Source organism: Polyergus mexicanus, unplaced genomic scaffold (genome assembly GCF_030449975.1).
Source record: "Polyergus mexicanus isolate NDT 795.1 unplaced genomic scaffold, iyPolMexi1.0 SCAF_5, whole genome shotgun sequence".
Taxonomy (NCBI): domain Eukaryota; kingdom Metazoa; phylum Arthropoda; class Insecta; order Hymenoptera; family Formicidae; genus Polyergus; species Polyergus mexicanus.
In genome coordinates, this window is record NW_027223325.1 from 10,121,969 (window position 1) to 10,134,377 (window position 12,409).

Below are 12,409 nucleotides of genomic sequence, written 5' to 3' on the forward strand. Positions count from 1 at the left end.
TATCTTCGCTATATTATGTTTCGCAACCACTGGGCATTGTAACAACCCGTATTTTTATTACTTTAGCCTCTACTATCTGTGGTTGGAACGATATTTGGTAGGTTCGAGAGCAACTTGTACACACGAAATTCGACGAGCCGTCCACGTTAAGCCATGAAACAATCGTTTTGTTTTTAAAAGTTTTTTTTTTTTCATTTTCATACTGTCAAAATTTTTGACCGTATTTTTTTAACAGCTTATCGCGTGTTGACATTCATATATACGTTCGAATTTAACGGAGTATTCTCCGTAAAGAAAAAGTTATCAGAATTTTGAAATATCGCACCGAAATATAACGCAATTGTACGAGATTTTATCGAGAGTTTGTCTACTAATTGTTTATAGAGCGAGAATAAAATTTTCAGGCTCTTATTTTTTTTTTTCCCCGGATATATGTAATGTTATTCTCGGCAAACTCGTCGTACAAGTTCAATATCGGTTTAATGCTATTCACGTGACTATGATTCGTGCGTATAGAAATACATTAGGCGTAAACACGCACGTGCACGCTGCGTACGCGCGTATGTTTACACTCGCCTTCATTCATAACAAATCGTACGCGTTGCCATTCATTACGTTGTATTTTCGGGAACACGTCTCGGGATTGAAACTTTCGGACGAAACAAATTTCGTAGTTTGCGGGATAATCTGGTACCTATTATGGGAGCAATAAATTTGCACAGTTTGCAGTTATTGCACAACTTAGGGCACTTTATCTTATGCCGTGATAAAGCAGTTAAAACAGTTATTGGTTAGTATTAGAGAGAGAATTTTCTTCTTCATATCATTTACATTATATCAATAATTTAAATTTCCACGACGGTGATATATATATATATATATATATATATACACATATATATACAGTGGCATGCTTATAATTATTGTAGTATTTTTTGCATTACTTTATTTTTTCATATTATTTCGATTTAATTTTTAATTCTATACATTTATAATTTTTGAAAATTATAATTTTTAATATCGAAAGAAATTAAGGACTGTTTTTTATCTCGAAAACTATATTACTATGTACGATTTAATGAGGCTTTGGCTTTCGCATTTATTTACGGCTATCATCGAGTCGAAGAACTTGGAGATAGACTTTCCGGCCGAGCGCGTGCAATTACGAGTGCGACTTAATTAAAGCCTGAGACAGCTAATTGCGAGTACAAGTTCCCGACGAAAGTATATGTAATCTCGCGAGAATCCGGCAGGTTATCAGTGAATGAACAGAGTTCCGCGCGAATCGCAATTAATTCGATATACCAGATTGACTTTTATTCATGAATCTCTTCGTGTCGATACGCAAAGACGCAAGGAAGAGTGATCGCGCGTCACCGTTTTTCTTTCTTTCTTTTTTTTTTTTCTTACACAACACGCAGACGCTACGATTCATAATGAGGAACTCCGGAAACGTTTCGAACGATTTATCACGTTCGGCCACGTCCTGTCGTTCGCGCTTTAACGGATGACTTTCGGTTTCGATTAAAACACAAATTCGCGTCGCTGCGGGGAATCCACGGTTTTGCCAAGCAAATTGGTGTAGCAAATTGAAAGCGAAGTCGAAACTCGTCGAGGTCGCGCCGCTCCGCATAGCGAGTACGTGTGCGCCGTCGAAGGGAAAATAGGAAGGGCATGACGTAGAGAAGCAAAACGGTGAGAACGGAAAGGAGGTGACACGCGGGAAGAGAGTACGTCTGAGTTCGAGGCAGGAAGGTGGGTAGAGGGGAGGAGACGACGAGAAAGGATCAACCTGCTGCGCCGCTGACAGGACAGAGCGCGAGGGCTATCCAACGACTCGGTGGCCCTTTTAATGGCCCTCCTCTTCAACGGATATACACTGTTTTATGCTTTATTCCGGCTGCCACCTCTCGGACAAGCCGCGCGCCGCACATATCACTCTCGTTCTCTTCCGCCTCGTCTCGTATAAACGCGTGTGTCTCCCGCGTGGACGCGTTTCGCGTCGGTTCCGAGATCTCGCGGGTCGAGAGCTACGGCCCTGAAAGCAGGTGACTCTGTATGAAACAAGATTGGCTCCATGGGGGGCCGTTTGCTATGCAGCGAAGGACAAAGTACACTGCTCTCTCCCTCTCTCTCTCTCTCTCTCTCTCTCTCTCTCTCTCTTCTCTCCTTGGAAGAATTCATTCTTTAAGTCACTCTTGTGAATATAAAGGAAAGAACGGAGACGGTATTGCTATTTTGCATACTTTCTTAATGTGTTGTTGCACATTTCATTGGACGCTTTAATAAAATCTATTAATAGAGTACAATAAAGACACAAATTTGAATTAATTCGAGAGAGTTGTTGGTTTGATATATAATAAAATAATATGTAGAGACAAAATATATTTTCAGGATATTAAAAAATTCTCTCCTCCAAAATACGCAATCTCAAAATGAACATTATATGAAAATTAGCGCAATTAAAAAAAGAATGTTAATTTATTGATATTTTGATGCTAGAATGCGAGCGATCCATTTTACGTGAAATTGATGATTGATATTCGGTTTCCTCGAATTGCTCTGTTTACGGGTGGCGATCCCGCGCTTCATCGATATTTTTTATTCCGAGGATATTGGCCGGAAGGACAGGTAAACGGGGATTAAATTGAGCGCGGTTAATGTAAAAAAAAGAAGCAAAGACCGCGCGCGGTGACAGTTAACTGCTGTTTTATCGCAGATTGTCATGGTTAGATCAGACGTGTGATCAGTCTGCAATAACTGCATCCCAACAGCCAACGTTCATATGATCGTTTACTGTCGCTGCTGCGGCTAGTTAGTGATTTTATTTTGCTATTATATGGTATACGGTTTATCGATCATCTCGACGACTATCTCGTAGACTATTTCTATATCGAAATTTTATCCTTGTGTCTTTCCGTCTTCTACGACTTCCCTTTCCTTTTTTCTTCGTACTTTCGCTGTTTTCATCTCAGCATGTTTATAGTCGATAAATCTATTGAGATTCTTCTTTCATAAATCAAAAACTGCGCGGAATGCATTAGATAATTGTATGATCGATCAATATTCGTATCAACTATCGACGTATATCATATGCGCGCCTTACTTTTGTACCTTTCACATGGAATGATGTTTATATATGTATTCGTTATTTTTTTCGATATGTTCACATATTCCTATAAACTTGATAATAACGTGCGGATAAAGCGAACGAATACGAATAGTCAGTGAATGTAAATAAATAAGCGTGAAGAGTCAATTATTTTTTTATTTTTATATATTAAATTAAATGTTGTATTATTTCTAATATATATAATTGCTACATTATATTATAAATCTCTCAGCCTACATAAGATTATGCAAAATTATAAGATTGATTACACAATATACCGTACATGAAAGATGATCTCTCGTTCGTGTGCTTTCGATTTCTTTTTTTATGTACTATACTTATTTTTAATTTATTTTATAATCTAGTCAATTTTCAACATGCAAGAATATCGCCTTCTTGTTGTAGTTATATCTTTTGTACGTGCATGAAAGATTATAATGATATTTTTATCGTCTTCAACCATCGATGAGGATACGCTATTCCAAAAGCTGGAATATTATGCGATGATGTTACAGTTTTAAAATATCAGATCGCGTGCGATAGAAAATCTAAGAAAGCTAGAACCGATAAAATCTTGCTTTTGTCTAGTTATTCCGTGAAACGCATTATTAAAGGGAAGTTAACATTCTTCTAAAAGGAACGAGCGTGGAAATTAAAACCAGGATTCTTCGTTACGATTGTACAAATTTACCAGCTTTTACTTTTCTTTTATTATTGACGCCAGAATCTTCTATGCTCCTGCCGGATAGTCGAGAAAGAAAAGTCTTTTCTGAATCGTTAATTAGTTTGAATTCCCGGATTCTAGTTACACGTGTAATTTATTTCTTTATTTAAACAAAGCATTTATTTCTAAAGCAAAATCGAGAAAGGATGCTATTTTTTGGTCACAAAATAAATTATTTACTACCACAGGATTGTTTATTAAAAACGGAAATGTGACTATCGATCCTGTTGAAGCTAGCTTAAAGTAGATGTATCACGCTACGCGATAGTTAAATAAAAGATGGTATATATAAAACTCTGAACTATAGTTGACAATATTTATGTGTAACGCATGAATATGAATAATAGTTTATTTTGATTTCACAAGCTACATCGAAAATGTCGGAAAATATCTTACAGTTCGTTAATCATAATCTGTCTTGTGATGTGATGCAGGTGACCGACAGAACACACATTTTTCTCCTGGAAGCGGTACGCAAACGGCCTCAAGATTCAGCTCGACATCATGCCTTGGTTCATCCTATTTCTCCTTCTGTTGGCCGTGATGGAGGCCTTCCCTCGGGAGGCCACCTGTTCCCGTCTGCCGGACATTTACTGGAACTCCACCAATCCAATGTAAGTCATGGTATTATATTTTTGTTTCTTTTTTTCCTTCGTTTCCTTCCCCCGTATCTTCTTTTTGCTGTATAATTATCTATTATCACAACGAACGTTTTCGCGAACCCATCTTGCGCGCCGTCCAACTCGGACGCTTTAGAAATGCCGCTGAGCATGCTACTTTACGAGCAAGTTCGGGCATATCCGGTCTTCGTAGGCGGATACCGGGCGCGGGCCCTTTCTTTCTTTCATCGTAAGAAATGGGGGAGGAAAGACGGAGAGTAAGACTCTTTTTAAATATGTACAAGCGAGAATTGCAAGGGCACGTTGCAGCATGGCGCGAGAGCGAAAAGTTATTCGGCAATCTCGGCATCGCCAGATAATACCGTAACGTTATACCGCTACGATGACCGTTACCACCCTGCGCGATTGTAGTTGGTATTAGTGACGTAAACAACGATGCGAAAGAGAACCTAATACATATCCCGGAAATCGATAGCCGTAATGTTTTTTCGAGCGTAGCGTTTATTGACCGCCGACCGAAGTCCGTCGTGCCGATATTCCCTATGTGTATTTTGGAAATGCGGAGATTTTCGCAGACCCAACAAATCTCTGCGGTTTTTCACGTTGAACGATTTTCCTCTTTCCTCGGCGCGATATTTTTCTCCTATACGAAAAATGTAATTCTTTTTTTCGCGCGTTAATCGAGAGCGCCACGGTTATCACGGACATTATAAATATGCATATAGGCGTTTCGTGAAAATGACGCTAAAACTCCGGACGTACGATAATTAGAGAATTTTCGTGTAAACGGGACTGGTACGTACGTATCGCGATTTCACGGTCCAAGTCCACGCGAAAATACCCATGCGCGCGCAGTTACGTTTATCACGACAGTCGCGTTTCGTTAGCGAGGGCGTATTTTCTTTCCGAAAACGTTATCCTCGAAGAATGCAAGCTCCGTTTAATCTCATTCGAGATATTACCGTGAACGTCCTTGTTCCGGCTGGAAGACGACCGCGTTACCACGTTGAAACATTCTACGGGTAGTAACACGCCTATCTTGTGCACGAAGATCAAGTTTTATGATTTACGGATGTATCGCACCATCGTTCTGACAGTTTGTTCTTTAGTGATTATTTCTCACTTCTATGATTCGGCACGTATTAAATTTACTTACGTTAGACATGCAAAAAATTGATAAATATATGGGAGATAAAGCATTTTTAATCTATGTCTAATATTAAAAAGATTAGTTTAAAAAATAAAAAGAATATTATGTCTTTTAACGATATCAAACCGTTCTTTCAATTTTATCGAAGTCAAGTTACTGTACAGGTCGACAACTTTAGCTGCATCTCTTTTTATATTCACGGCTATAGAAATCGCTATAAATATCCAATCAATGTAACCCGTTTACTGTTACTGTATCGCGTCTATTTTTATTCGTACGTAGCGTACATGCATACTATTTCTAACATTCTATTCCATTAGATGGACAAATAAATTAAGAGATATTAACTATAGTGTCATACATAAAGATTTTTTCAGTAGCGAGAATGGTTATTAGATAAAATAAAATATTCTATTTGAATATTGGACATTCTTTTGCATCGTTTCGCATTATATATAACCGTTCTCTCGCTCTTTATTTTTATTATTGTTTCAAGTTATGTCATATTGATTTTATTTTTTTGATGCTGAAACGCATTTTTTTTTTTTATATTTAAAAAAACTTTTACCGTGTTAGATAGTAAATTTTATTTTACTTTTTTATTATTTTATTTTATTTTACATATTTAATGTTCTCTTGTACTTGGAATAATTTTTATATTAGTTGGTATACTTTGTCTAGTGACAATATATTATTTTGCCGATGATATTACCTCAAAAAGGAGATAAACGCATGTATTTGATCTCACTCGAAACAAATTCAGTGTACGGTTCTCGAAAAGACTCGAGCGTAGAGTTAATTGTATCGAATAACGCGATTTTCTTACAAAGTCTCGTCTAAATGAAACTCCGAGGTTGATATTTCAACTGTTTCGTCTCTTGCTCTCCCTTTGACAATCATTCGTTTCATGAAATCAGAACTGTAAGCTATATTATTAAAATTCTCTTCAAGATATTCTAAATAAATTTTTAAATTTCCATATACTTTATAAGCTTCTGCCAATTATGAAAATTAATATGTAAAATTTATGTATAATAAATAATTACACTTTTAAATTACACAAGTTTTATTAAATCTGATAACTTTTGACAATCTTGATGGCGAGTATATAGCGCGTTCCTTATCCAGAATCAGGATGCTGCACGCCCGTTTACGTATACGCATATTTTCATTCTTTCCCGTCCGTTTGTTTTTCGTTTTTGAAAGGATGCGGGAGAAAGCGAGGCGAAATTGAAAGGCCAATGAGGAACGTCCAGCGTGCGTTCACGCCCCTACCGGCTTCGGGGTTATGCGTGCATCGCCGCGGGCAATTCTCCGAGGTCGAGCATTATAAATGTACACCGGGTGAGTCGAGTCGAAGTACCGAAATCCATTTATTCGGCCGCGTTTCGCGGCGAAGGTCAAGTGCGTCAAGTTTTGCGAGGCGCAATCGCGTACATATTGTACATACACACGTGCACATACGTCTATCAAATATAGGCGCATTAAGCGTGTCAGAAGTGCCGAACGTGCGACGGAATTTTACAAGCGTTAAACCCGTCTCGACGTCGACAAGCGAGGATCGATCTATTCTCGAGTTTCGCCGGGTGGTGGTTGACTAATACAGCGGAAGAGGATAGGCGCGGGTGATGAGGGGGAGAGAGAGAAAGAGAGAGAGAGCGAATTCGGTTAACGGGCAAAAACCAATTCATCCTCGACGCGAGATCGAATGTCGAACGTTGTCGTCCGGATTTTATCGCGTATATCTACATGTACACCCAGGTGTTTACCGATGCATGCGTCTCTTATGGTTTGCCCATACACCTACGCACTATTGTTATTAGATGCGACAGTAACGTTTCCCATTTTAGCGTTTCTTAATTCTCGTTGATTTTAGGAGAGAATATTGAGTCATTTAATATCGTTGATGTTATAAGAAAATTTTATATTTATTATTCACGATATTTTTTTAGCTTTCTTATTTTCTGCAAATTATGTAGCATATTTCAGAATGTCTTAAATATATATATATATATATATTTGTAAAATTACGTGTACACGTAAGACATTGCCTATGATAAAAACATAATTATGTTACGCACGGTCCCGTCTTTGATTTAGTTTTCCATAAACTTGAGTTCACTCGTACGCGACATAATTCTTATGCCTGCGTTTGCGTCGTATTTTCGCGAATGCCGGTGGCTCGATAAGAATGCGCAGAGGCATGGAGATCGATAGCGGAGGAATCGCGAAATCGAGAGCGAATCGTGCGAGGCTGGTATCCACGTTTCCGCACGACAAATTCAGAGTCGCGGTAATCGACCTCGAGAATGTATACCTTGGCAGTTGATAGCACTTAAGAACTCCACGGTATATAGAGAGCGAGGAAACATGTCAAGAGAGAGAGAGAGAGAGAGAAAGAGAGGGGAGAGGTTTGTCGTGACCGATTGCGAGCTCAGATTCAATGAAATTTTTCACGAAAACTCTGCTATTCGCCTACGGCAATCTTTTCGGACGCGTTCGCGAAGATAACGGGAGATCGTGATGGAAGATGTCGTTGGCAAAAAATCCGGGGACCTCTCCGATGTCTTCGTTCGAGGAAATTGACTCTCGACGATCGATTTTTACCATCCGCGCGCGTTATTCATGTGGACGAACTGTAAAGATACCATTGCGGATACGCGTGTCGATGATATCCCGTGTATGTACACGCGCGCGGAAAAGGTGGTACGTACCCTCATCGAAACACATCGAGTGCAGTTTTATTCATCGTAAATCGGGGAAAGATCGACTTCGTTCCTCCATCACCTCCTGCGACACACACGTCGCGTCGGGTCTATGGCTTTGCCATATTCGGCCAAGAGTTCGCCGACAAGTGCATGTACCACGTGTCGCTCGCACAACGGCGGTCGATGATCGAAAATTGCACCTTAGATGGTGTGATTCTCTGCGCTGTATTACGCGCCGTCTGTATTCAAAATTTATTCCAAGAGAGATATTGAATTTTTGAAATATAAAATTGTTTTCGCGAAATAGATTATTTTTTCTCCTTTCTTCCATTTATAATAGTTTATTTTTCTTTTGTAAACATATACAAACATACGGATTTTATATTGCTTCGTATCGCTGTTTTTCTATAATATTGTATAACATTCGTATATACATATTTTTTATTTAAAAAAAAAACACATGAAGTTTTTACTATTATTGTTAATATAAATATGTATCATTATCAAAGTACACTTATGACATTAATATGCGTTGCAGTCCTTGTTTAATTAAATTTATTAAAATCATCCTTAAACATCTTATGATTTATAAAAATGCATAACCGTACGATATCGTTATTCGTCGCTCGGTAACTCCGTAATAGACGTAATCTTTCACTTTCTCTCTATATCTCTTTTTGTCTTTTTCTCGTCTAACATAACGATTTTGAAACGTAAGAAATCACCCACCATCGAATATTCATGATGTATGTATCCGTTTGTGCTGATATATACTATCTATACGCTTCAATCGATTCGAACCACGTTTCTGCACTTTCGACGCGAATTGCGGTACCCTCCTCCCCCCTTCTCAAATAAAAGACGTATTGGACGAGTAAAACGAGACGTGTGACGCAGCGCATTCATGGTTGACATAGTCAAAAGAGAGAAGGAAAATTATATATTCGCTTAATCATCCTCATTGGCTCGTCTACCTTTCATCCACCTTTTGCCTATTCCTCGCATTTCTCGCTCTCGTCTCTTTACTTATCATGATTTAACGAAATGAGCATTCATGCCGGTTAATCTCGTGGCAGGAATTCGATCGTTTTTAACGCAATTTATTTAAATATATAATCGTGATATAAAACGTAATCGTCAAATTGAATTTATATTTACGGCGAAACGATTATGGCTAGTGTGTCTCTCAGTTTAGGTTCTAATTCAATTTTTAATTTATATACGCAACGCGTTGAATCGATCGTTTCCGCTCGCGTGACCGCGTTGGCGTTCGCTCGTGTCGCAACCCTCGATTGAAATAGTTTTCAATTTCGAACGTTAAGCTACAACTCTTCGATGCGTTCGGCCGCGATCTCGATGAGGACGTTTGAGACGGAAAAATGTGGTGACGAGTACTCGACCGCGCACGAGTACGGATGAGAGGCGCGCGATGGTTGAACCGTTTGCGATCCAACAGCGCGCGCTTTATGACTCTTTCGTCCGGGACCGTTCGATGGTATTTCGTTGATGGACGGTGCACTGAACGCGACGTGTTTGCTGCAATGATATTGTTTTGTTAAGTGTTCACCGAATTCAAATTATCATCGTGCTTATCGCTTTAGTATAAAGTGCGATCTTTACGAATTTATGATAATGAACGAGCAAAAGTGTATCAAAATGCATTCTAATGACAAACGGAATTATATCGTTGTATGATAAAATAGATGAAAATAATTTAAAATTGTTAGCATGAAGATGTAAAGCGAAATTTCGAATCGAGAATGTAGGCGTGTTAAATTATATATTAAATATCAATTGTATATCGCAATATTTCTTTTATGGATTCGTATCGTTATTAATTGTGTCGGATACATCGCGATACGGATAGATGCATTTAAATAAACGTAAATAAAATTTGTAAAGCTCTATTGTCTTTCATTTTCATAGTCTAATAAAATTTCGATGTCTAGCGCGGGGGAAAGAACGTCCAGAGATGAATGAATCTTTTTTAATTGCGCGATAAACACGTCTCTCAAAGGAGACGATGAATTGTCAGCGGAAGTACGTACTTTTTATAGAACTCGAATGTTCCCTCTCTCTTTATCGATTTCATGTTACCTAGCGATCATCATTCCTCGTATCGCATTATCTCTCGATTCGAGAATGAACACGCTAGCACCTGATCGCGGTACTGTTAAGGGCTCACCGTATCCCTTACTTATCTCCCGACGCTTTTCGTTATCTTGTTTTCCTCCTTCGAAGCTTCTCTCTGGCTGTCGTGGTTATTTACATACGCCGGTTTGTGTGGCGGCGTCTCGTCTATTACGATTTTGTTTTCTGGTGCGGATCGTTTTGCTTTTCATATTTCTCACTTCGTCTACCTTCTCTTACGCATAGCTCCTCTTACGCATAGTTGTAACATACAGCCTTCGGTGCAGTATTCTCATGCCGCGAGCATATTCCATACCCGGATACGGACGATTTTGAATTAAAAACAGATTAAGCGGATTTCGCGGACGGTCCGTCGAGGCTGTACGAAAGTGGTCGCGCGAGATTTACGTACTCGCCAGGTGTGCGCGCTCCTATTTTATTTTCATTTCTTTTTTTTCTCTTTTTTTCTTTTTCGTTGTATACAGATGTCGGGAACAAAAAGCCACTGCGCGTGTTTGCCGAATAATTTACAGTCGGGCCACGTTGTTGCATTATTTGAATATATTCTCGCATGTGGCGCGCATGGCGTGAATTTCTACCGGCTGTTCCGAAATTACTATCTTCATGACGTTGCGTCCTAGGTGCAAAGGACTGGTTTGAACGATTGTCACGCTTCGCTATATCGTCCAGCCAAATTTTCGTGTCGTTAGAAATTTCATGTCAACGAAAGGGGAGATAGCTGTTGCGTTCATTCGGTTAGTCAGATTGCCGTTAATCGAACAAAATTGAAAGTAGAAGAAATCTAACGACGAATAAAGTTTCTTCCAAAGTCGGCGTGATATCGGAAAAAAGAAGAAAAAGGCCATTGTGCAGACTTGTGCAGAGAATATTTGAGAAATACCCCGTGGAAGGATATATTTCCGTGCACTGCTCGCGAGAAATCAAGCTTCGAGCAGGCGTTTATTGATATTTATACGCTAACTTTTCCGAATAACCGAGTCCACACGGTGCAAAGTCGCCGCGGATACTTCCGAGACGATATTTCCACTCCTATCTCGTTGAAACTTTTGTCCGGAACCTCGCGCTGTCACATAGAAAAAAAATGAGCTTTATCGATAATACCGGCGAAAAGTTGGAACGTTCGATAAGCAGACCTCCATGAAAACTCGAGTGAAATTGGCGATCGTTTATCACGACTATCATCGGTAACAGCTCGCGCGTTATTTTCCCTCTTCGATTCTCGAATCCGTCTATTTACATGAGCATCACTTGCGTATAAAAGTGACGTTACGATTCACTCGATAACAAACGATATTGTATAATGAAACGGGGACATACGTATGTATATTGAGTATATCTCTGAATGAATAATACATTTTCATGGTAGAGTTAAGATTTAATAATTTTTTTAAATTTTTGTATTGACTTTCAATTCTCGCGCGGCGAGAAATGAAAATCTCTTTATCCTTCCGAGATTAAAGACTGAGCGAAATGCTATTGTCGGCGCAATTCTCATCCACGTCAATGCGAACTATATGTTTATATGTCAAAATATTATGTGTAACATTTGACAGAGCAGACACAGCGTTTGTTTAGTAAATTCTTAGTATGCACATTTATATATCCTGGGGTTACATAATAATTCCCATTGGATTCCGGAGAGATCGCTTCTCGTAGCCGGGATACCATGTCCTGTCTCCGGTCCACGGGGATGATACATTCCGCTGATAGTTATGTATACGTGCTCCGTTGCATATATCGGGGCCGTCTTTATAACCTTCCCGTTCGCACGTACAGTGGCCTACACTACGTTTCACACCGTGTATGCCTCGCGCGATTCTCGGATCCGGGGGTCCCGAGAGCTCGGTGAGAGAGAGAAAGAGAGAGAGAGAGAGAGAGAGAACGCACACGGGGCCACGACGAGATTAAGGTACAAGCTTCCTGCCGGCAATGAATTATGTCCTT

The 12,409-nt window shown here is 39.3% G+C and overlaps 1 long non-coding RNA gene across 1 annotated transcript in view; it reads left to right on the forward strand.

Moving 5' to 3' along the window:
* LOC138933156 (uncharacterized) overlaps window positions 1-12,409 on the forward strand; it is a 175,401-nt gene that overhangs the window by 3,265 nt on the left and 159,727 nt on the right. Inside the window, exon 2 of the long non-coding RNA XR_011446932.1 lies at window positions 4,271-4,450. This is a non-coding gene — a long non-coding RNA (uncharacterized lncRNA). The remainder of the gene's footprint in view (window positions 1-4,270; window positions 4,451-12,409) is intronic.